The sequence below is a fragment of the Condylura cristata genome, unplaced genomic scaffold (assembly GCF_000260355.1).
Source record: "Condylura cristata isolate star-nosed mole 26May11 unplaced genomic scaffold, ConCri1.0 scaffold00010, whole genome shotgun sequence".
NCBI lineage: Eukaryota > Metazoa > Chordata > Mammalia > Eulipotyphla > Talpidae > Condylura > Condylura cristata.
The window spans coordinates 17907902-17930499 of record NW_004567111.1 but is presented as its reverse complement, the minus strand read 5'-3'; the positions used below and the strand labels follow the sequence as shown (position 1 = coordinate 17930499).

Genomic DNA, 22598 nt, shown 5'->3' with positions numbered 1-22598 from the left:
GTTGCACAAATGGTGTACCGTGTTCCCTCTCACACATCCTCGCTAGCTTTTTTCTCATATCTAATCTTCATCTTAATTCTTGACCTTCATTTAAGCATTTAACCCCAACATCTTTTATTGCTATATATCGGTTTTATTATTGTGAACTTAGTAGGATTATTTTTTTAATATCTCTCTTATTGTTTACTTTTGTATTTAGTGTTTTGCTACAAGGCAACAGATCTAATAAAATTCCTTTTTTTTCTAGACTTGTGGGAAGAAGACCTCTTCTCTGACACAGTTAGAACTAGTGCTTGATTTCTGAATTAGAAAAGTTGGTTGAAGTAGTAAATTAGAAAAAGGCTTCTACTGCATTTCACCCCTGGGGCATAGGGACTGTTTGTGTCTTTGAGAACAGTTCTGAAATGAGGGTTTCTCGAGCTTTCCCCACCTAGGGGCACATGCCCCCTCCCTATTAGTGTGGGTCAGTAGCTGGATAATTCAAAGGCAGTCTGAGTGTGTGTTCGTGCTCGAGTTTTACGGTGCTTCCCCCTTCTTAACATTTCACTTTCAATCCAAATAGCTGTTAGTAAAATATTCCATTTTTAATAAAGACAGTTGTCTGCCTTTTAATCCGGATTTTATTTATTTCTGTAGTATTTAAGCAACGGATAATGTAGGCACCAGCATTGACAAGTACAGCCACATGAACAGATTTGGGAACAAACCATCCACTCTTAAAAAGCTCGTTCAACAACTAGTAGGCCAGCAGGGCCCAGGCATTGAGAGACGAGCTTGCCAGATTGAGCCTTCAGCAGGCAGTGGGCACGAGCCAGCACATTTTACAGATGGAAGAAAGTGTGGGTGGATCCATTTTGTTGCCAGGAACAGCCACTCAAGGGGCGTGTTTCTGGGTCATGCCCTCTCTGCTGGGTCAGCTGGCTTTGGTCTCATACCTCGCTTTGTTCATGTGTAGAATGAATATTATATTAGCTCCTGCCTTCATGGAGTTGTGCCATTTGAAAAGACAATACATGAAACATGTGCATGGCACACATTCAAGCATTCAAGCCTTTAAAAAAGAGTAAAAATAGTACAACATAGAAGAGAAATGCTATTATTTAGACCACTTTGCAACTATGTTCTGTCACTGTGTGTTACTATCACTATTGGGTTTGCTGCTGATTATGTGCACATAGATACTACTGTTGTGATTATGTGGTTATAGCTAATACATATTGAACATACTGTATTCCTAGCACCACTTGAGGTTCCTGACATGCAAAACTTGACATGCAAAAGGACTTCCAAACTTGATCAAGTTCACCCAGGTGTTGAGTAGTAGAGCTAGGAGAGAAGTCCTGTCCTTCTGATTCTGGAGTTTCTGTTATTTATTAGCCTGTTTTTTTATGCTATTCCTATTCAACAAGGACATTTTTTGCAAAAAGAGTTTTATTTTATCTTGTAATAATAAATCAAATCCAGTGAGTAGATAGCTTAGAAACAATTTATATTGCCAGTAAGTATCATATATGTGTATTAATTATATGTGTAAGAACTATATGGATGAATTATTATATATATATTCATATATATAGCTCATATATATTCATCTATATATTCATCTATATATATATTCATATATATACACACACACACATATATATACATATATATATATATATATAAATTTTCCTGTTTCAGAACAATCCCCAATCTAGTGGCCATTAAAATATGTTTCTACTTGGCCCTCCCTGGTGGTGCAGTGGGCTAAAGCACAGCACTGAGAATCTAAAGCCGCTTCCGAATGAGTTCGATTCCCGCCTGCCCCAGAGGTGACCACATGGCGTGGCAGACCTCTCCTGACCCGCCTGCTGCTCCCCTCAGCAGTGTACTTCGTCGATCTGCCTGTTCTGTTCCCCACTCTGTCTCTGGTGAAGCCTCTCACCGCCCCTGAGACTCTGGCCTGTACCCCAGTTCTGTATGCACAAATAAATCTTTAAAAAAAAAATGTTTCTACTTTATAATTAGAAGGCATAATGTTTCGCATTACACAAGAATGTTTGATATGGTGTTACTTTCATCAGGAGACCACATTTACTACTCGCTCTTACACCATCAGCTGTAGTAAAAGCAAACGATTCATAAATGTAAGAAGCTGTGAGTATAAGGCATGAACCAAAATAAAAACTCTAGTTATCAGTGCGCTTATTTCTCCTGGGATTGAGATCACTCAGAGGAAGTTCTTTAGCAATGACTCTTGTACTAGCTAACTAACCCTTTATGTGCTGATAGTTCTTATGCTTTATGCCTTCTTATAGATACTTCTAGCCTGGGTTCTAAATCAATATGGAAATTAAACTAGCAATCCAGAATACATTGATTTATGAGGTTGAGTTTCTCCTTTACATTTCATAATATTTTTGAGCATTCATAAATTAAACATAAAATCAATTTAAATTAAAAGTTAAGGGACAGCAGCCCTCAGGTAGATGTTCAATGGTTTATTAGTTCTATGAAATATATATAAGAAATACTAAATTTTATTCTGGTATTATTATTTAATATTTCTTACACACTAACAAGGTATCATCAATTCCTGTTTACTTAAAACCCAGCTGCCTATTTTGTGAATTATGTGCACTACTCAATTCTACAATTAAACATGGGCCATTTATTCTGAACTTTGGCTCTTCAAAAAAGATATTAGAAGAAAAATACTATTGCTGTATTTTGGGAATCTATTAAAAGTCAGGAACAACCCCTCATTGGGGCATTATTAATATCAGGCTTTCAATTCATACATTTGGAAAGTACTGAGTGATGAGAGAATATTAATAAGCTAACATGAGAAAGAAAGACTACAGCAACTATAATTACTTGCATTATATATTTGTTTATTCAATACATATCCATTGTATTTCTGAAGTGTGCATGGCATGAATAAGGTACAAAAAGAAACAGAGATTGGGGGCCCTCCCTGGTGTGCAACAGGTTAAGACACAGCACTGCAAGCTGGCCACAGCCGTTTCAGGGCGAGTTCGACCCCCAGCCCCGGAGGTGACCCACATGTCGTAGCAGACCTCTCCTGATCCGCCTGCTGCTCCCCTCAGCAGTGTACTTCTTCTATCTTCCTGTTCTGCTCCCCACTCTGTCTCTGGTGAATCCTTTCAATGCCCCTGCACCTCTGACTTGTCCCAGGTATGTAAGAATAAAATAAATAAATCTTCTTTTAAAATAAAAAAGTAAAGAAACAGGGATATTTCTGGAATTTGAGCTCTAATGAAAGAGAAAGAAATTAAACAATAAGTTTTTTAGCTAAAATTAAACCAGAATATTTCACAGTTTTTGTTGTGTGGTGATCACTTTTGTAGTCTTCTCTCTGTACTAGCCTGTAGCCTCCTCTAGCTAACGGACGGTGAATGCCGCCATCTCTCCATGAAACTGTGGCCCAGAGAAGATGCACACCATGTCCTTGCCCAACAGTGGCAGTCTGGCTTTAAGATTAGGTGCTGGGTCCCTTGCTTTTGCCTCTGTAATGAGAGAAATGTCATGAAGAAGATGAGCTTGCTGCTTTACCATAGCACATGTGGTGTTTGCTGAAGGAAATACCAAATGGAATGAGATCCAAAGGCCAAGAGGAAATGAATGGAGCTCTATTGTGTGGGAGAAGATATCTCATCTCAGGTAGAAGAACCAGACTGCAGGCGAGCTGAAATGAAAAGAACAAGAAGCATTAGAGGAACCGGGTGAAACCTCCAGTGTAGGTGCTCAGGGGTGTGAATCATTATAGTTAGAGGAAAGTCAGTAAAGTCACTGAGTCTCCCTGCCTCTGATTTCTTTATGCATATACTTATACTTATTAGTTTGTAGACAGCATTGGTTAACAACTCTATATACACAATGGAATAGCACTCAGCTATGCCATTTGTAATGATGTGGATGGCTGAGAGAGGGGATTATGCTAAACAAAGTAAGTCCAAAGGAGAATGACAATCACCGATGGTGTCGCTTATTTGTGGAATATAGAGAAATAAAACAGTGTCAAATAAAGCCAAACTAATAACAAACCCTAGAAATCTGACTGAAAAATTGAAGCTGGCTGAGGGGGAGGGAGAGAACTTAGGGTGAAACAAGTTTAGAGGAGAAGTGTTGGGAGACTTAATACATTTTGAAATATGTCAGAAAAAATCTAAGAACTTCATCAAAAATCCATGGGCATCACCTTGTTAGAACACCATGCATCTGACAGAACAAGGTGAAAAGAAAATGTCTAAACGTTTTATTAGTCACTATCTGATACAGAGTTTTCATCTCTGAACAAGGCTATTACATAATTGCTCTTTGTATATAAGTTTTTATTTTGTCTCTAGGGCTATTTTGTTGTTTATTAAAATCACAAGCCATGTATCATTCGCTTTTGTTTTATTTAGAAAGCCTAATAATAGGAATTATTCTATCACCATTTTCAAGGAAAAAACAAAACAGTGTACCAAGCAAATAAATCAGCCCCGTTAAGTGGATAATAATTTATGGTTTCTGTCCATGAGTCATGGTTTAGCAATTATTTGGCCCTGAAATTTTGGAGATATAGAGAAAAGGAGCAGCTGCTACCTAGTCCAACCGAGGTCATGTGTGTGTGTGCACGTGTGGTGTACATATGAAAGGAGGCCAGTGAGTGAAGACTTGCTGTGGCAGGCAGAGTTATTCTGTGTCTTCCCTATGACTGTGTACAAGGTAAATTTAACTCTCAAGAGTAGGTTATATTGTACAGCCATAAAACAGAGAGATTATCTGGATGAGAGTGGCCTGATTAGATAAAACTCTTCAGAGGCAGAGGTTGCTTAGGCTGGTTGCAAAAAAGGTAGTCACAGATTGAAAAAGAAGGATTCAACAAATTTATATTCTTGAAGAGGAAGGGAGCCTTGAGGAAAGGAGTAAGGGGGAGCTCCTAGGAGTTGGGAGCCATTCCTGACACCATCAGCAAAGCATCAGGCAACCAATGGGCTTAGAAGAGAACACCAAGCCTGGAGGTTAACTGTCCCCGTGGTTGATACCAAATGAAACCTTGAGGAGAGAATCCAGTTCTACCACAGCCAGGCTTCCACTATATAAAAGTGTGAGACACTGAATAGTTGTTATTTTAAACCGTGGTTTTGTGATATTTTGTTACCCTGCAATAGAAAATGAATACAGGTGTCTAAGATCCTGCTGAGTGATACCCCATGGCCTCCTGAGACTCAGGATAAGTCCTTTGTTTCCCCCTAGAGACACAGGTCACCTGAGTCAGTGATATAAGAATGACTTTGCTGAACCTACACCGAGCTATGCAATCAAGGTTTGTTTGCCCCAGGATTAGAAATAGCCAATTTAGGATTTCCTCATCAATAAAATTATATGAAAAATGAGGATTAAAACTGGCTGGACGTTAATTCTAAATAGAGGAAAACTACTTGAGAGTAAATGGACTCTCCTATCAAATTCAAATTACATGACTAAAATCAAAAAAGTAAAAGAAGAAGGAAGACTAATCCGGCCAGAAGGTACTCCTGCACCCCAGGGCTCTGTGGTATTAGCTAGAAACTAAGAATGGATGCCATGACCAAAATGTAAAGTCTAAACAAAAAGTTAAAAGCATTATCACCCTATTATGATTTAGAATAGATTCTTTCCCTTTGCACTGTCTGAAATCACTCTGGAAACACTACTACACATTCAAATTATGAAGCAACACAATACCATGAGCCATTCATCCAGTTGGAGAAGTTTCTTCACTTTATTTTCTTCGTAAAACCAAATTAGAAACGACTTGCTTAAAGGGAAAAGGACTCAGTAAGTATCTGTATCATGGTGTATGTGAGAAGCTCGGTGTCATGTAGCCATTGATTCCCAATATCAATTAGTAACAATTTCCACACATCGGACAGTGTGAAAAATCATGTAATTTCCACCACCGCACTATAACCACCTTGTTTGCTGATGAGGGAAATAGTGGCTTCGTCTTTCCTGTGGTGTGTCATCTCTATTAGGCTTTGTAAACTGCAGCAGTTGAAATCTTTAACCAGCCATTACTAATAAGCATATGTTAATTGTAGCCGAGATCATAAGCAGGTCAATTAGAAGGCAAAGACTGGAACCGAAGGAAACATTCAGCTGGAGGGAAAATCCCGGGCAGGTGTCGCCAGCGTGGTCTGCCCTGGCGGGAGCTCGAAGCATCTTGGGTAGGAGCTCATTTAACGTTTTGATTTGCTGAATTTGCATTTCAAATTTTTGTTCCTAATAGACAATATAGTCAGTCTTTGTTAATGAGGACTCTGATTACATGTGCCATTATAATTGGGAATTAGCAGACCAGCCTTGTTTTGGAGATTAAACCCAAAGCAAATTGGATTAAATACGGTGTGACTGAAACCTCCTCTCTCCCGCTTTTTGTTTTTTTGTCTTGAGTCAAAGGTGAAGGAAAAAAATCCATTTGTTCTAGACATATGGCTCATGACTTTATTATCATTTTTAGCTGTTATTATCATAAACTTTAAAAGGCAGTCTTTTGGGGTAGGACTAATCTAAAGTTTGAAAGCATGTGCTGATTAAATTTCCCTCCATAAAGTGTGCTGATTTCTGAGTAGATCATTAAATATTCAGAAATAATTATAGGGTACACTCACATATAATGGTATTTTTTTTTTATATTTTTATACATTAAGTTTTACCCAAATAGCAACAGTAAGATTGATGTTCTAAAATGAGCTTGCCAAATTCTGTGACCTGTATTTACACAGCATTATTTGAAAGTGTTGTGTTGCAATCAAGTAAGTCTGTGATTTTAAGTGTAAAAATGAAATAAGAAATTTTAATGTTATCAATTCACTAGTATGTATTTACTTCACCATGAGAGTTATAGTGCAAGTGTTATGTTTTATATTGTAGGTCTCCTAACTCTTAAGTGATATAGCTTAGGGTTATGTGGTCTTTCTTTATTCTCTTGGGTCATTTAATATTGTAATCCAGTTACACTCCAACATTTTCATTATTAAGCTTAAAACCAATTCTTCAAAAACTACCACTAATCCCAAGTCATTGGAAAATCATGCTTATTAATTCCCATGAGACTCACTTAGATGTTTGTTTGGCTATAAGCCACTTTAATTACACAACAAAAGAAGATCTTCACCAGTGAAGAGAAATTCAAAATTTCATGGGTGAATATTGGTCTTTGAAGCACACAAATGAGAGTAGACCTGGATCCTAACAACAGTCATAAATTTTCAGGCATGCAAGGTTAATAAGTGGGGAAATGAAGAGAGAGGGACCTTTCACAGGGCTTCCCCCCAATGCACTATGTTGCCAGAGGAAAATAATCTTGCTGAAAGTAGCTATGCAAATAGAAGGCTAAGGTACCAGGTGCATGTCTTTACCCATCCGGAGATCTCTCAACGGGAATAAGTGGCCCAGTTCTTGCAGGAATGTGAACTGAAGTACTGCAGGACCAGGAATCATTTCTTCAGGGAGACTTGATGATTGTTTAAGCATCCAACTTCCTATATGTCGCCGAGGCCAGTGATCATCTGATGAGACTGGAAAGTAAGAGAAGCTGCTGAGATACAGGTTTTTCTAGAAAATAAATGGGCTCCTTGGCTTGTTGCACAAACTCTATTCTGGATGAAAAATGACTTGTTTCAGTTAAACTAATAGAGAATTGCAATTTAAACCATGCATGAGTTTCAATTTTTTACAAAGACAGACTGTAATGTACTCAACACTAATTTATCCCAAGTATAATAATATTATAATTTGAAATTTTATTCTTTGAGTTCCATGAGAACACCACTGCTTGACACATGAAAGAATTAAAAATCTTAATGTTTTGGGATTATCATAACAGTAATAAATAAATCACTGTCAGTGTTGATTATTACTGACTAATAAGTTCCCTTTATCAGAAAACAAAGAGAGAAGGCTCTTCTGAGTTATGTATTTATTTAAACATTATTAACTCTTACATATTTATGCAATCACATCCCAATACTTAGGCTTTAATTAAGTTAACTTATGGTAAGAATAGTAACTTATTAGAATCTCCAAGAGAATATTTTTAAAGATTTGATGACCACAAAAAGGGACAATTTGTTTCTCACATAGCCTCAATAAATTCTCTAAATTTTTCTAAAGCCTTAGTAGTTCTGTGTGATCAGTCTAGTAAATATAGGCTTGACATGTATGAAGATTATTAGTGACTTTTTTATCTTTGATAACTGGAGAATTTTCTTTTTAGAAAGAGTTTCCAGTTTTTGCATGGAAAAACACTGCCCATGCCCCAAAGTAAATTCAAATAACAGAAAGTTAATAGAAACTGTAATACTCAAAATCCTACTTCTTGAGCTACTTCCAAAGTAATTAAAGGCTCTCTAGATGACTTTGATTAACTGTCCATATAACAACTTTCTAAGTAACTCCCTATAACTCTACATTTATAACATTCTAAATAGAATGAATCATAACAGGATATATTTGTCATTCTCTAACTTGCTTTTTTATCCATACTATTTCCTGAAAGCTTTACATGCTAAAAATGAATGTCTGTCCTTCATTTTAAATGACTGTTGCACTAGAAGTGGGCAGTATTATTCAAGCTGTAGATGGTGACCTATTTGTGACTCATGCAGTCAATTTGGTGGAGTTCATCTAGAATTTTGTGAATGCTATACAATAGGCAGGAGGAGAATGGGATGAGAAATAAAAGTATCGCATCTAATTAATGTAAAAGTTTCTCATGAAAATAGTTTCATTGGTGTGTATTTGCTTAGTGTGAACAGGTAGATAATTTTATGCTACATTGTGATTTTTGATGAATGCTGGTTTTTATTTGTGCCTGCAACTTTGGGCCAGGCTTATCAGTTTAACTTGAGGGGGTGTTGTAGGCAGAGTAGTGTAGGTAAGTCACATGGTGCTCTATGTCCACAATAAAAAAAAAAAAAAAACCTGGTCACTAAAGCTGGGTGAACTTCCATGGTTTGAATGTATTGTCACTTATCATTGCTTAGAGGCTATCGACCAGGTGTGTACTGTAATTATCCTCATTCAGCAGATAAGGAAATAAAGACACAGGCCCAATATTCCTGAGTATTTAGTTTCTGGGTTTTATTTATTTATTTTGGTAATACAAATAGTCCTGTGTGTGTGACTTTTTCAGCTGACTGAAACTTTCATTCTTGCCTTATCTTTGCAAATCTGAAGGGCAATTTGTGTTTCATTTCACTTACATTGCCTTGGTTATAATGGGACTCGATATCACGTCTAATGAGTCTTCGTATTTCTGCTTCTGAAAATTACCTACTCAATGTATGTTTTCCATTAGAGCCCACAGCTTTTATAATGATTTACAAAGATTGGTGGATACGATGGAATTGTAAAATATTTTAAAACAAATGCAGCTATAAAGCACTTAGTGTTAACAAAACTTGACCTAAGTCCAATAGCAGTGTTATAAGTCTCTGGACAAGACATAGATCTCAGAGATCTAAGACTTAGACTTACAGATCTTAGAGAATGAAAGTCACACATTTATTTGTATTTAAATTTGTATTTAACACTGAAGCATCAGTTCTTTATCCAGAGTTTAAAAAAATAACTTCATCTTTGTCTAATGAATTACCATGAGGTTGACTGAGAATCTCAGTGTTAAGCATACTTGCTTCCCAAGTGTGGGTCATATTTGATCATTGTTTTTTATGATATAGTTCTATATCATACATAGAAATAAAAAATGAATGAATGAATAATAAGTAGAAGTGAGAGAGAGAGAGTGAGATCTGCTAATAAAAAGTTGGGTATTTGGGGAAGCACAAAAATCTTTTAAGAACCCTAGAGGTCACCAAAATACTAGATAAACAGAGGGTAATAAAGTGTTTTTTAGCATTTTGGAGAGGTGGTTTCTCCTTTAAATAAGAGACATATTACCCTATCAGGGCTCAGCTTTACCTAGTTATAACATCTGAAACACACATGAAATATATTTTCAGATTTATTTTCTCATTGCTTAATGATACTTCTGCAGACATTCAGAGATAATTGGCCAAGGTACTTAACCAATAAAAATATGACTATATGTTTGCACATCTCACAGTGAATAGGAAGCTTTCACTCATGTGATTTTGCTTCTTTTCAAAGGTCCTTTCCATCAGTTCTGTCACCTTCATTTTAAATAATGGTGACTTGGCAGAGGTCACTTGCCCTACCCAGCCTTACACCTGGGTTGTAAATGTTTCAGTTAGCCCCCTTGTTTCATTCACTCATTCATGCAGAAATCTTTTGAGGGGCTACAAAAGGTCAATCACTCTACAGAGTGAGGATGATTAAATAAAAAAAAGTTTGGCCTGCTGTCTTTAAGGAACCCATCATTTAAACGAGGTGCTCCTTGTGAAACTAGATGACTAAACAGCTTCTGTTTGGTACTATACAGCAGCAGCTCAGATGAAGGGATGATTCCAGAAAAGGGGTAGGACAGAGAACACCCTTCAGATTCCAGTGCCCCAGAGGCGCCCCTGTTAGCTCAGGGCAAGCCCAGCATAAGAGACTGACTTTTCTGATGAGGAAGCTGAAGGCAGTTGGTTGCATTCCAGGTCCCTGGCCTGATGCCATTTTGAAAGTGAAGGAAAGATCCTATCACTAAAAAAAAATAGTAACTGCCTAAATACTAAATGCATAGGTAAGATCAAGGCAGTTTTTAAAATTACTGACACGTTAAATAGCTGTTTTTCTGATGGCATTACAAAAAATCACCAACTGTGTGGAATTAGCAGAAAAAGCTTTAAAAGGAAATGAAAAGTACAGAGTACTTCCATAAGTATGCTCTTTGTTTCTTCCTGTGTGTATTATTTCATAAATAAGATAATGTGTACATATAATTCGTGTCCTGTTTTTTTCATGTTGGCATTGTAAATTAGAGGTTTTCATAACATTTAATTCAATTTGCCATAATTTAGTTACTGCCATGGTGTTGAATATATCTCTTGCTTAGATTTTCCTGCTTATAAGTGATCGTGTTGCTAAGATCGTTTCTGTATTTTTTTTCTCATTATTTTGTATTATTTAGTTAAGGTAAAATTTTCCTAAAACAGAACACAAGGGCAGGGTTGCTACGTGGAAGTTTAACTATCTTTAAACATTTTATATATGTTATTAAATTTTTCCTTCATATTCCTATCAGCAAAAGATATACTTATTAAATAACTGTTAATACAATTGGTAAAATTTACCTATATAAAATATTTTGTTTTCCCTTATACACTTTAAAATTGTTTTAATTATATTACTATTTTGAAGATTTTTCTTCTCATTTCTTTTTTCCATAGACTTGTCAGATTCTGAGCATTTTTAAATCAGGTTTTATAACCTCACATATTAGGAATATTAACCCTTTATATGTTTTTCTATTAATATTTTTCTCAGTTTGTTTTCCTTGAAAAAGCATATAGTGTTTTTAAAGTAGTGGCTTTAGAGTTAAATTGTAACATCTATTCATTATTTTTCTATTAGGCTTTTTTTTTCCCATTGAGAAACTCACAAGGGATCTTTAAGTAATAGCACCCTGAACAGCTCCACCTGTCCCATATTAGTTTTGTGGTAACCTGTAGTAATGTATTGTTTCTCACCATGAGAATATACTGGTGAATAGTGAAAATTATATGCTCCAGGTAACAGAGCACATGTGTCTTTAAAGAGGACTGGTATTTTCAATAATTTTAAAGAAATTAGCACACCTAACTTTCCTCATTTCATGTAAGATGTAGAAAATGTTTTAGGCTTTATTCTAAGTCCAAGTTGACTTTTCATTAAGCTCCTTGTAATTGGTGCTTTTAGATTCACTAGAGTAACATCAGTGAGTAGTATATATACACTGTGGACTGTTAATCTTTTCTTTGGATGAACAGCATGGTATGTATTTACTTAACAACATTAAAAGACTTTTCTTAACAAAACTTGTCTTCCCAGCTTAGGAATGACACAAGTCACCAATATTATAAAATTTCCACCCATTTTATCTCACCACTTTGGTTTATGGGAAGAAGCTGTGACAGAAAATACCTTATTGGCTTGTCAGTTTCTGCTTCCTCTGGACACCATTTGGAGTGACAGGTTGGCAGTTTTCAGTGATCAACCCTAAGTAAGCCAGAGCAGAAATGAAGCCAGACTTTTGACAGACTTCAATTGACCTCTGTGATACTAGATGCTGTGAAAGGCCCGTTTCCCAGTCAAACAACAAATGTAGGACACTAATTCATAGAATTCTGGTAAGGAGAATCTGAGCTTCAAATTCATTTGACAATTTCCCTCTTGTACCCTGGCAAACAACATGGAACAAAATTGACTAAAGACACAGAAAACTCTGGGCAAGTTAGGTTAGTAGTAATTTGTACAATGAAAAGGTTGTCTGTTTAAATAATTAATGTCAGTCTAGGGGGAACTCAATTTTGTTCAACATTTTTGTCTTTGACTTGGATAAAAGTATGGAAAGTTTACTCAACAAACTTATAGGGAGCACGATGATTCTGAAAGATATTAACAGGCTAGAGCTCTAGATGGTCTGAAATCTAGCAACACAAAATGGAATGAGATGAATAGAAGATTCTTCACTGAGGTTCCCTAACACCTTAGTTATAGACGTGGGATGCAGGAAATAGGTGGCAGAAAACACAGCAGTGGCCTAAGTCATGCTCTCTGCTAAAGCAGAGCACTAAAGTGAAACTGAATGACTCAGTTTGACATTACTCAATTTGAGATTACTGTGATATGTAATTCCCTTGTATTTTTTAAAAAGATTTATTTATTTATGCATACAGAACTGGGGTACAAGCCAGAGATGCAAGGATGAGAGGATTCAGTAGAGACAGTGTAGGGAGTAGAACAGGCAAATGAACAGAAATACACTGCTGAGGGGAGCAGTGGACGAGACAGGGAGATCTTCCACGCCATGTGGGTCAGCTCCCTGGCCAGGGATCAAACTTGTGCTGCTGTGGCTGCGACAGTTTCATAGTGTTGTGCTTTAACCCCTTGTGCCACCAGGGAGGGGAGGGCCCACCCTTGTATGTTAAGGTTTCCTCTTCATTAATTGGAGTTAAACATTAGAAATAAAGAAGGCAATCTCACTTTAGACCTTTTTTTTTTTTTTTGGACCAAGGTCATGCTGGCTTACATTATTGTTGATATTTGCAAGTATAGGATTCTCCCACTGTGGAGTACCCATCACCAAAGCACCCCAGTCCATTTAGTGCCCTTCCCTCTTTGTGCTGACCCTCACTCATACACACATCCCCTTTGATGCGTCAGGTCTAGAGTCAGCTTTCAAAGGTTACTGGATGACGTGAGAGGCATCTAGATTTTACGTTTTCTTTATTTTCCCCTTAGTTTTGTTTCTCCATATTTCACATACAAGACACCAACCAATATTTATCTTTTTCCTTCTGACTTTATTTTACTTAGCATTATCTCTTCCAGCTCCATCCATTTGCTACAAATCGAATGAGTTTATATTTTTGATTGTTCAGTAATATTCCATTGTGTATTCATGCCACATCTTCCTGATCCACTCATCTATTTGGGGGCATGTAGATGGTTTCAATAGTTAGCTACTCTGATATTGCTGCAGTAAACATGGGAGTTCAATTCTCCTTTCAAATTGATGTTTTTAAATTTTTGGGCAGATGCTTAGGAGTGGAACTGTTGGATCATAGGGCAGATCATTTTCAATCTTTTGAGACACTCCATAGTGCTTTCCATAGGGACTGGCAGGCCTGCTACCCACCAGCAGTGTGAATGTATCCCTTTCCTCTACACCTTTGCATTTTATTTCCGGTATGTTTGGCATGACCCTTTCATGCTGGGGCAGCGATGTGTGCCTGTAGCTCCCACTGCTCAGCAAGAGTGAAGTATGAGCCCAAGGTATCTGGGCTGCAGTTCACTATGTCCATAGGGGGTCTGCACTAAATGCACTGTCTATATGGTGGCCTCCTAGGAGTGGGGTTCCCCAGGAGGGGTTATCCAGAACAGATCTCGAAGATCACTTTAGACTTTTTTACATCATTTTGTACATTTTTTTTTCATCTCAATTGTAATCCCCGTGGGTTTCCCATTACTGAGTCACTCATGTGCCATCACCATAGTTCTGTGCACTTCCCTCACCCACCCCCACCCCGTTTGCACTTTAGACTTTTAAGATAACACTTAGACTAAGACCTCGATCCTTAGAGACTGTTTATGAGAGTTAACAACTGGAGCTCATTAGAAATGGTGAATACAAAGAAGGTGTGTTTAAAATCATTCAATAAAGAAATGACTGGATATTTATTCTTTGTCTTCACCTTGGGCATCTCCTGGGTTCTTGGTTTCTCAAGACACAGAAATATCTCAAGTAACTGTTGGCCATTTGTATATCTACTTTACAAAAATATCTCTTTAGCACTTTGCCCATGTTTAATTAAGTTATTTGATGTTGTTTTTGTTTATTAACACGAGTCCCTTGTATATGTTGGATATTGACCCTTTTTTATATTTTGGATGTTGCTGGATATGTGGCTTACAGATACTTTCTCCCATTCTATATATTGCCTTTTCATTTCCTTGTTTTACTTCATTATGCAAAATTAAAACTTCGTTTTAATTTTGATAAGTTCCATTTATATATTTTTGTTTCTATAAACTTTACCAAGGAATTTACCCCTCTGGGTTTTCTCCCAGGAGTTTTCTGGGTTCAGGTCTAATTCAAGTCTTTAATCCACTTTGATTTGTTTTTGTTTATGGTGTAAGATAAACCATTCCTTTGAATGTGGCTATCCAGTTTTCCCATTACTATGGGAAATGCTATTCTTTACCTATTGTCTATTAGAGAGTAGAATTTAAATGTTCTCATCAAGTCTTCTGACTGGCTGTAGTGTCATTTCAATTTATACTCATGATCTTTAGAGCACTTACCTAATTTCTCCTACCACCAAACATTCCCTTGTTTTCCCTTGTTTTGTTTTCCCCCCTTGTACTAATGCTAGATGCAGACTTTCCCAGAGAATCCTGATTCCTTTAACTGGAGAATAAAATTTAAAATACACACCTGGGTGCTAGGTGTACTCCTTGCTACAGAGTTGTCATTTTGCCCCATTACATTCCTAACTATAGCCAAAGCTATCTGTTCTAGGGAAATGTCATTTTCCTTTATCCCTTCTGCCCATTCTCAATCATCCATTGCCCTTCTGACAGTCCCTACCGGTAACCAGTGTCATCACTTTCTTGTTTATAGTCTCTGTAATATTTGGGGCATGAATAAGCAGGTCTCTCTATATATTTTTCTTATTTCCCCTTCATGCTTATCAAAAAAGGGCACCTACGATAAGCACTCATTTACACTTTTCACTTATCAGTATATACCCTGGATATAAACATGGACATGTCAGTATATCCATATCAATTCATAGAGGTCCTGTCCTCTTTATTCTTTTCTACAGTTGTGTAGTATTCAGCTGTCCAGAGTAACCAGATTATCCAGCTACTCTTTTAACTACACAGGCTTTAATTGGGTTGTTTTAATTCTAGAGCCTTTGGCTTTAGCATCTAATGTCTTTCTTTCTCTGTATTTTTCTGAGCATGCTTCCACAATTGTTAGTCCTTGTGAACTTTATCATCAAATTAGCTAACTGCATTTTTAAAATTTTCAATGAAGAATTTTCATCTAAATATGAAGATTATTGGGAGACCAATTGCCTCAAAACAGATCTGTCTAAGGGCAGAGTGTTTGACATTCCTGTTGATAGGGATGTTCAAGCATTGATACACTAGACTCACATTTCTCAAGTGTTAATGTATAGGTGAATCATGTGGGGATTTAGTTTAACTTGATCACATGGCAGAGGCAGAAGTATTCAGCAGTCACTAGAATTCCTAGGCACAGTCCATCAAAAGCCCTGCAGTTACTACTGGGAACGAAGTCAGTACAACAAGAACTTTAACAAATATTTTAAACATTGTTTCTTGCAGTTGATTTCTTCTATTCCACTAGAATAGGCCTGCATGAATTTTCTTGTAATAATATACCTCTTTGTGTGAAACCAACTAGACATTACATCCCATAGAAAAAGTAAAGAACTTGAAGAACACCATTAATCTGAAATTTGATGAGCAAGCATGTGACACCGGGAATCAGAGAACTGGTTTCAAATTCAGGCTTTGTCATTCCCTGGCCAACTTTGGAACATTTTCTTAATCTACCCACATTCCAGTGTTGTCACCTATCAAATGAGAATAAGACTCTTAAGGGGATTAAATGAGGAGGTACGGAGAAAGTACTCTATAAGTGGTTGCTACTATTACTGAAAGCTCATGCTCAATTAGGGAGAGACTAATTGCACAGAGCTTTCTGCTTCAGGTTGATCCCCGTGCCTGTTTTGATGAGGTCCTATTATCTCTGAAGGATTACGTTTACTGCCTTCCCAGGAAATCCTGATTGACCAACCACAGGCTTTATCAAAATTACAGAAGCTGATGCTTCATACCAAGATGCCCAAGAGCAGATAATGATACAGAAAACTTTTGAAAGACAAAACCTTTGTGATTAGTGTTTTCATATATTTATAATACTTGCATTTAATGTTGACACTTTCTCTAGACTGGTATTAGGAGACTAGTAAACAGAGGAAAACAATTATCTTTTTATATTTTTCTGCCACTGGTTATACCAAAATACCCATAAGTTAGTTAGGAATACCAACTGTTGATAGGGATGTTCAAGCATTGATACACTAGACTCACATTTCTCAAACGTTAATGTGTAGGTGAATCATGGTACTCATTATTTTAAAGACTTTGCATTGTAGCTTTATATTACCTCATCAACCTCTTCTAGCTTTCACTCTCAATTCTATGAACTCAGGTACTTGATACGTGTTTAACCCCAACGAAAGTACCCAAAGCATAGCTTTTCAACAAAACATCTGACTTCTTATGGATGGCACATGGCGATGAACACACACTTACAGGTACCAAAGGACAGTTGAGCTCAATATGACCTAATTCCTAAGGTTCATATCCCCAGCAGCAAGAAACAGGGATACAGTGAAGGTTCAGTAAGATTTATTAAAAGAAAGAATTATTGAATGACTTACTTAGGTAGATATGAGTATTAAAATCTTACACTTGTGTGAGTGAATAGACAGCCATAATCCACATATTTCTGCAAAGATCTCTTTAATTACCAGAGGTACATATTATTTAGAGTTCATTCAATGCAGTACCCTCCTTTTCTTTTCTTTTCTTTTCTTTTTTTTTTTTTTACAGAAATATTACTGCTATTTTAAGCAGATAGGGGCTAATAAATGATTCTACCAAATATTTCTTTTTCCTACAGGGGTAGCAGATGTACACAAGGAATCAGTTACTTAATTCCCCTAATCACCCATTTCTTCCCTCCCTCTTCATTCTGTGCTTGGGAACTTCAGCATTCCCCAGTGTGCTAATAGCTGACCCTGGAAACTGGCAGAAACCAAAACCTTCTCTTGAAAGCAGCAGGCTCCATATGGTTGCTTCAAGCATGGAGGGTGACCCTGCCAAGTCCCCTGCAAAGGGATTTCACAGAGCAGAGAGACAAGCGCGCCCCTTTCACTGTTAGTCATTGAGCCAGTGAGAAGAAACCACCTTCCTGATGAAAGGCAGTGAAAGTAGTTTTCAGCTTCTGATCTGCAACCTATAGGAGTTTTGTACAATGGAGGCTCAATGCCAAGCATTAAAAATAAATGCAATCATCAGATGATTAGCTCTAAAAGTCTTCCCTCAAAAAATGATGGAACTGTCAGTAACAATTGAAAATACATATGCATATTTGAAAATAGGGAGACCGAGGATGAAACCAGCCCTATTCTACATGTGTGTGAGGGAAACAGAGGCTATGACATAGCATATGAAGTCAGTCGTGGAGCTGTTATTATTTATACATGAGTAAAGATTACAAATGCAAGCCCCAGCTCAGATCTCTCACCCCCTGGATCTGTGAAACCTGTCACTCAGTCTCCTGCGGTGTGTCTTCCTGTCTCGGAGCCATTGGACCACCTGCTGCCAAGACTCTCATCTACTGCATCGCCCGAAGGCCTCGATGATAACAGCATTGATTCCAATGTACATCTAATTACTTCTCATAATCTATTCATTTCACAATAGTGTAGTGAAACATCTGTCACATCATAAACTCTTTAGTAGCCTTATCAAACCACCAAAACACACTCCACTGCCAGTTGGCAGCTTCCTCGGTTTCCCGTTTATTAATATGATGCAAACATTTCTAGCCCTTTTTGCAGCTTTAGATGAATTTCCCCAATGACCAGTGAAGCAGAACTGGGCAAACCGCAGTTTAAATGTCTGCATATTACCTATTGAGGGACAAATCCGAATGTCACACAGAAATCAGTTGAAATAGCGTTGTTTCCTTGGAGGGATCGTCTCTAAATAAAGTTCTTTCACTCCTAGTGAAAGATAGGGCCCCTTTGACTTCTGTGGGCCTGATTAATTTACCAAGATAAGCCATGGAGGCTTTGAGGGGCTATTGCACAGGAAAGTCTTTTGCCATTGTATATTCAACTTTACCTCTGGCGAAATTATCTCTTCCGGGTTTTTTCTTCTTTTAATTTTCTCTTATCATTCTTGATCTTCCTCTCTCTTTCTCTCCTTCCCTCTCTCTCTCTCTCTCTCTGGTAGAAAATCTAGAGAACGATCACATCAGAGCTGGTCAGTAAGTCCTGCAACTCTTTGGTGATAAAGCCTGCATGATGTCCTAGGAACAGCATTGATGCAGCAGTTTCTACAGTCCAGGGCACTCGCCCCGGGCTGATCATGGTGGACTTACTCGTGCGTCCTTGGAGTTGGATATCACATGCGTGCAGCTCTCCCAGGGGGAATTACTCAGGCCTCTCCCCGTGTGCTCATAACAGTTTGATGTCTCTACTCATCCTTTTAACTTAGTGATTGAGAATCAATGCTTTGAATATCTGCCTTTTTCTGGTGGACAGTCCTTTACCTAAGGGTAAAGACTGATTTCTTGTTTGTACTACAGAAACTCACTGGGTGCCTGGTACCTAGACAGTTTCAAATAGATGAAGCCGCTTTCTGTTTCATTAAGACACTTGATATATGTCTTCTTTACATTTATTGTGAACAATTTGCATCTCATCCCCTGTATTTTGCTCCACTAGCAATAGCCAGTGTGTGCATGTCCTATGTAATTCATGCATGTCAGCTCATTTAATCATTCTCGGTGGAGTAGATACTATTATAAGCCGCCTTTTCAAGCCTAGGAATTGAGATGCATAGACTGTGTACCTTGCCCTAGTCTCACACACAGCAAATAGTGGAGCTTAGCATTTTGACTCCAGAGTCCTTAACTTATTCTGTACCACCTTGTCAGTCCTTGTCAGTACTTAATCAGTCCTCCCTTGAACTGCAGATGGTTCTCACAACATCTGATCACTTACTCTTCCTTGAGAAATTCTGTGAGGTCCATGGGGTTGGGGGGGGGGGCTATTCCCAAGCTGTTCACATGCGTACATAGGATGTATATGTGGTATTTTGTCAAGTGACTTGATTCATTCATGTGGTATTTTGTCAAGTGACTTGATACGATAGTAAGATGATCCACTTCCCATCTCAGTATACAAATGCAACTCTTCTTCCATAGTCCCAGTACATACTTAAGGAAATTATTTCTGAGACAACTGTTAGCTCTTATTGCCATACCTTAAAAAATATTTTCCCTAAGAAATAATAGATGACTGAATGTTCTATAGATATATTCATAGAACCCACCAAACTGTGAATTTATTTTCTGGAAAGCAAATTAATGAGCTAAAGAATAACTCCTTGTAGCAGCTATTATTCTGGAGTGGATATAGTGTTAGTGATGAGAGACAAAAGACTCTGTTGTATCACAGAACCTCTAAGCTGACAATTCCCTGATTCCCTAAGGACCAGGACTAAAGGGTAATCAACTGTTTGTCTCTTCATATAATATATTGCTTATAACTGCATGTTTTGAAATAAAAACAACATGCACTTAACAGACAAGGTCTCTATTTTAGCATACTTGGATGTAGTATATAGCTCTGTGTGGCATAAGTTGGTCTGTTCCAGAAATTATAAAATCTGGAAGGCCCAGGTTTGGAATGAGAGCTCGACAAGTCTCACCAACACATGGAAGAGTACAGGTCCATGGTAAATGTCTGTCATGTATTTAGCATCCATGGTAGTATGTGAAAGGATTCAACTTGTTTTTTTAAAGGGAATATATGCAGTAACTCACCTAGGGACAAAAAAACGCATGTAAAGATTAATAATTAAGAGCTGGGACCTCCCCTCACACAGAGACCTGGCTTCAAAATTCAGTGCTTCCTTTTAATAAGTGGTTGGGTGACCTGTGGCAAATCACCTCCCGAAACCTGAGTTTCTCCACCTGTATAATGAACATGATAACAACTTCTACCCTCAAAGGGCTACTGGGGAGAGACACACTTAAAGCACATTGCAGAGCAGTACCTAGCGTGGGTGAAGGTTACCTAGTGATGTAAGTGTCTTGCAGCTACAGAGACATACTGCTCTGCTGTTCATTTCCATGTCAAAAAGAAAAGGCAAAGAATTCAAAGTTAATATTAAAACTCATTCCATTTCTCTATGTTTAAAACCAAGATCCGGTCTTGAGAAACTTTCAAGCATCCACAGGACTCTTCAGAAGTTCCACTTTTGAAAATACTGACTGAAAACGGAAGATATTTCTGTGAGATAGCCTCAACGTTACAGAATTTACTCCAACTGGTTACACACTAACTGATTTCCAACAAGTTCCTGGAAGTGGAAGACATAAAATAATGAATGACAGATTTTTCTATAAAGAAGCAGTCTATTCAGTTAAGGGAAAGCAATTTCCCTTCGTGAAATGTCTAAAAATCAGCACAATGTGGTCAGGTAATGAGGTGGAGACAGGATGCTGACCATAATTAATGAAAACAATGTGGACAGTGCAGACTCACTGGCAGATCTGGACTTGAAGCTGAGGCGAGATCTGGGCAGGAGGAAGTGGCTCCAACCCAAGAGAGCAACTTTGAGTCCACAGAATGGTTGTCTTATTCGAGACGCATACATGCAGCTGCTCATCCTTGCCTGTCTAGTCACACCCGTCCCTCATGGACAATTCAAGGTGGGTTTGCAGGAAGGAGAGGAAGAAAGTAACATACCAAAGATATTCTGAAACCAGGACATCAGTCCTTACTTACCCTCTGACCCTGATGACAAAATTTGTTGCTCAAATCTCAAACATCCAGCTCTAGCTGCTTCCTTCTGATTCAGGGAAGGACCTCTTTCTGGGGGCTCATCTTGGTCATAATTCTTCTGTCTGCATAAAGTTTGGAAAAATTGCTTTTCTTTCTTTTCAAATAACCCTGGGTTTATAGACCTCTGGTAAAGTGACAAAAATACAGTTCTCATATTCTTGCAAACAGGATAATTTGGGTCCCAGCCTCTTATGTATGTTTGGTATCTGCAGACATATTTATATAAATTGGCATGATTCAGCCCACTATTAAACAACTTCCATTTCTGTAGCTTAGGATGGTGTGGTTTTCTGGACCTGCACCAAGTACATGAGGACACAGAAATTGACTAGTTAAAAGAATGAAAATTAAAAGGACCTATTTCAATAAGTAGTTCATTGAATTGTACATATGTTTTCTTGCTGGAAAAAAATGCTCTTTCATTAACTCACTTTGGGGAGAGTTATAGAGAGAACATATATGATGACACTGTCAGGCTACTTCAGTGCAGCTTTAAAAAGCTTCAACATTTGGGGTTCCTTGTTATTCTTAAGAGGGCTTCCTCTCCATCCTGCCCCTCAGTGTTAAGAGGACAGGAATGATACTACTCTTTTTTTTTTTTTTTTTGAGATTTATTCATTTGTGTATACAGAACTGGGGTACAGGCCAGAGGTGCAGTGGTTGTGAGAGGATTCACCAGAGACAGAGTGGGGAGCAGAACAGGCAGATCAACAAAGAACACTGCTGAGGGGAGCAGCGGGCGGGTCAGGAGAGGTCTGCCGCACCATGTGGATCTCCTCCGGGGCAGGCAGGGATCGAACTCATGCGAAAGTGGCTTTAGCTTTTTAGTGCTGTGCTTTAACCCGCTGCGCCACCAGGGAGGGCCTGGAATGATTCTACTCTTATCCTCTTCTGTTGCTAATTTCAACTTCGCTATCTTTGTGGATGCCTCTCCAGAGCTGTACATAATTGTAACGCTAGTCTGCTTCATCTGAGAATGGAAATGAACACTGGGAAATGTAGATATTATGGGTTGTCTTCTTTTAAAAAGGTGCTGGAAGTAGAATAAGATTCCAGGGATCCCTCTCACCCCAGTCTCTCCTTTTCCAAAGGAAAGAGAAGACAATTCACCCACCTCGAACGGCTAAGTCAGATAGACACAAGCCAAAAAGCAACAAAGTTGGGTCCTCCCTGGTGGCCTAGGGGTTAAGTGTCAGAGCAATCACACTCTAGCCAAAAAGCAACAGGTTGAAAAACCCAGGTCCTGAAAGAAAAACATCCAGAAAGGTGACG

The 22598-nt window shown here is 38.0% G+C and overlaps 1 long non-coding RNA gene across 2 annotated transcripts in view; it reads right to left on the bottom strand.

Annotated features, from left to right (window-relative positions):
* The window catches only part of LOC105853481, a 192491-nt gene that overhangs the window by 2705 nt on the left and 167188 nt on the right, over positions 1-22598 (bottom strand). Inside the window, exons 1-3 of one of the 2 annotated variants that reach the window (XR_001145326.1) lie at positions 18595-18626; positions 7378-7553; positions 3559-3691 (exon numbers count right to left, since the gene is read on the bottom strand). This is a non-coding gene — a long non-coding RNA (uncharacterized LOC105853481). Of the gene's footprint in view, positions 1-3558; positions 3692-7377; positions 7554-18594; positions 18627-22598 lie in introns of those variants that run through there. The other variant, XR_001145325.1, reaches the window with a different exon arrangement.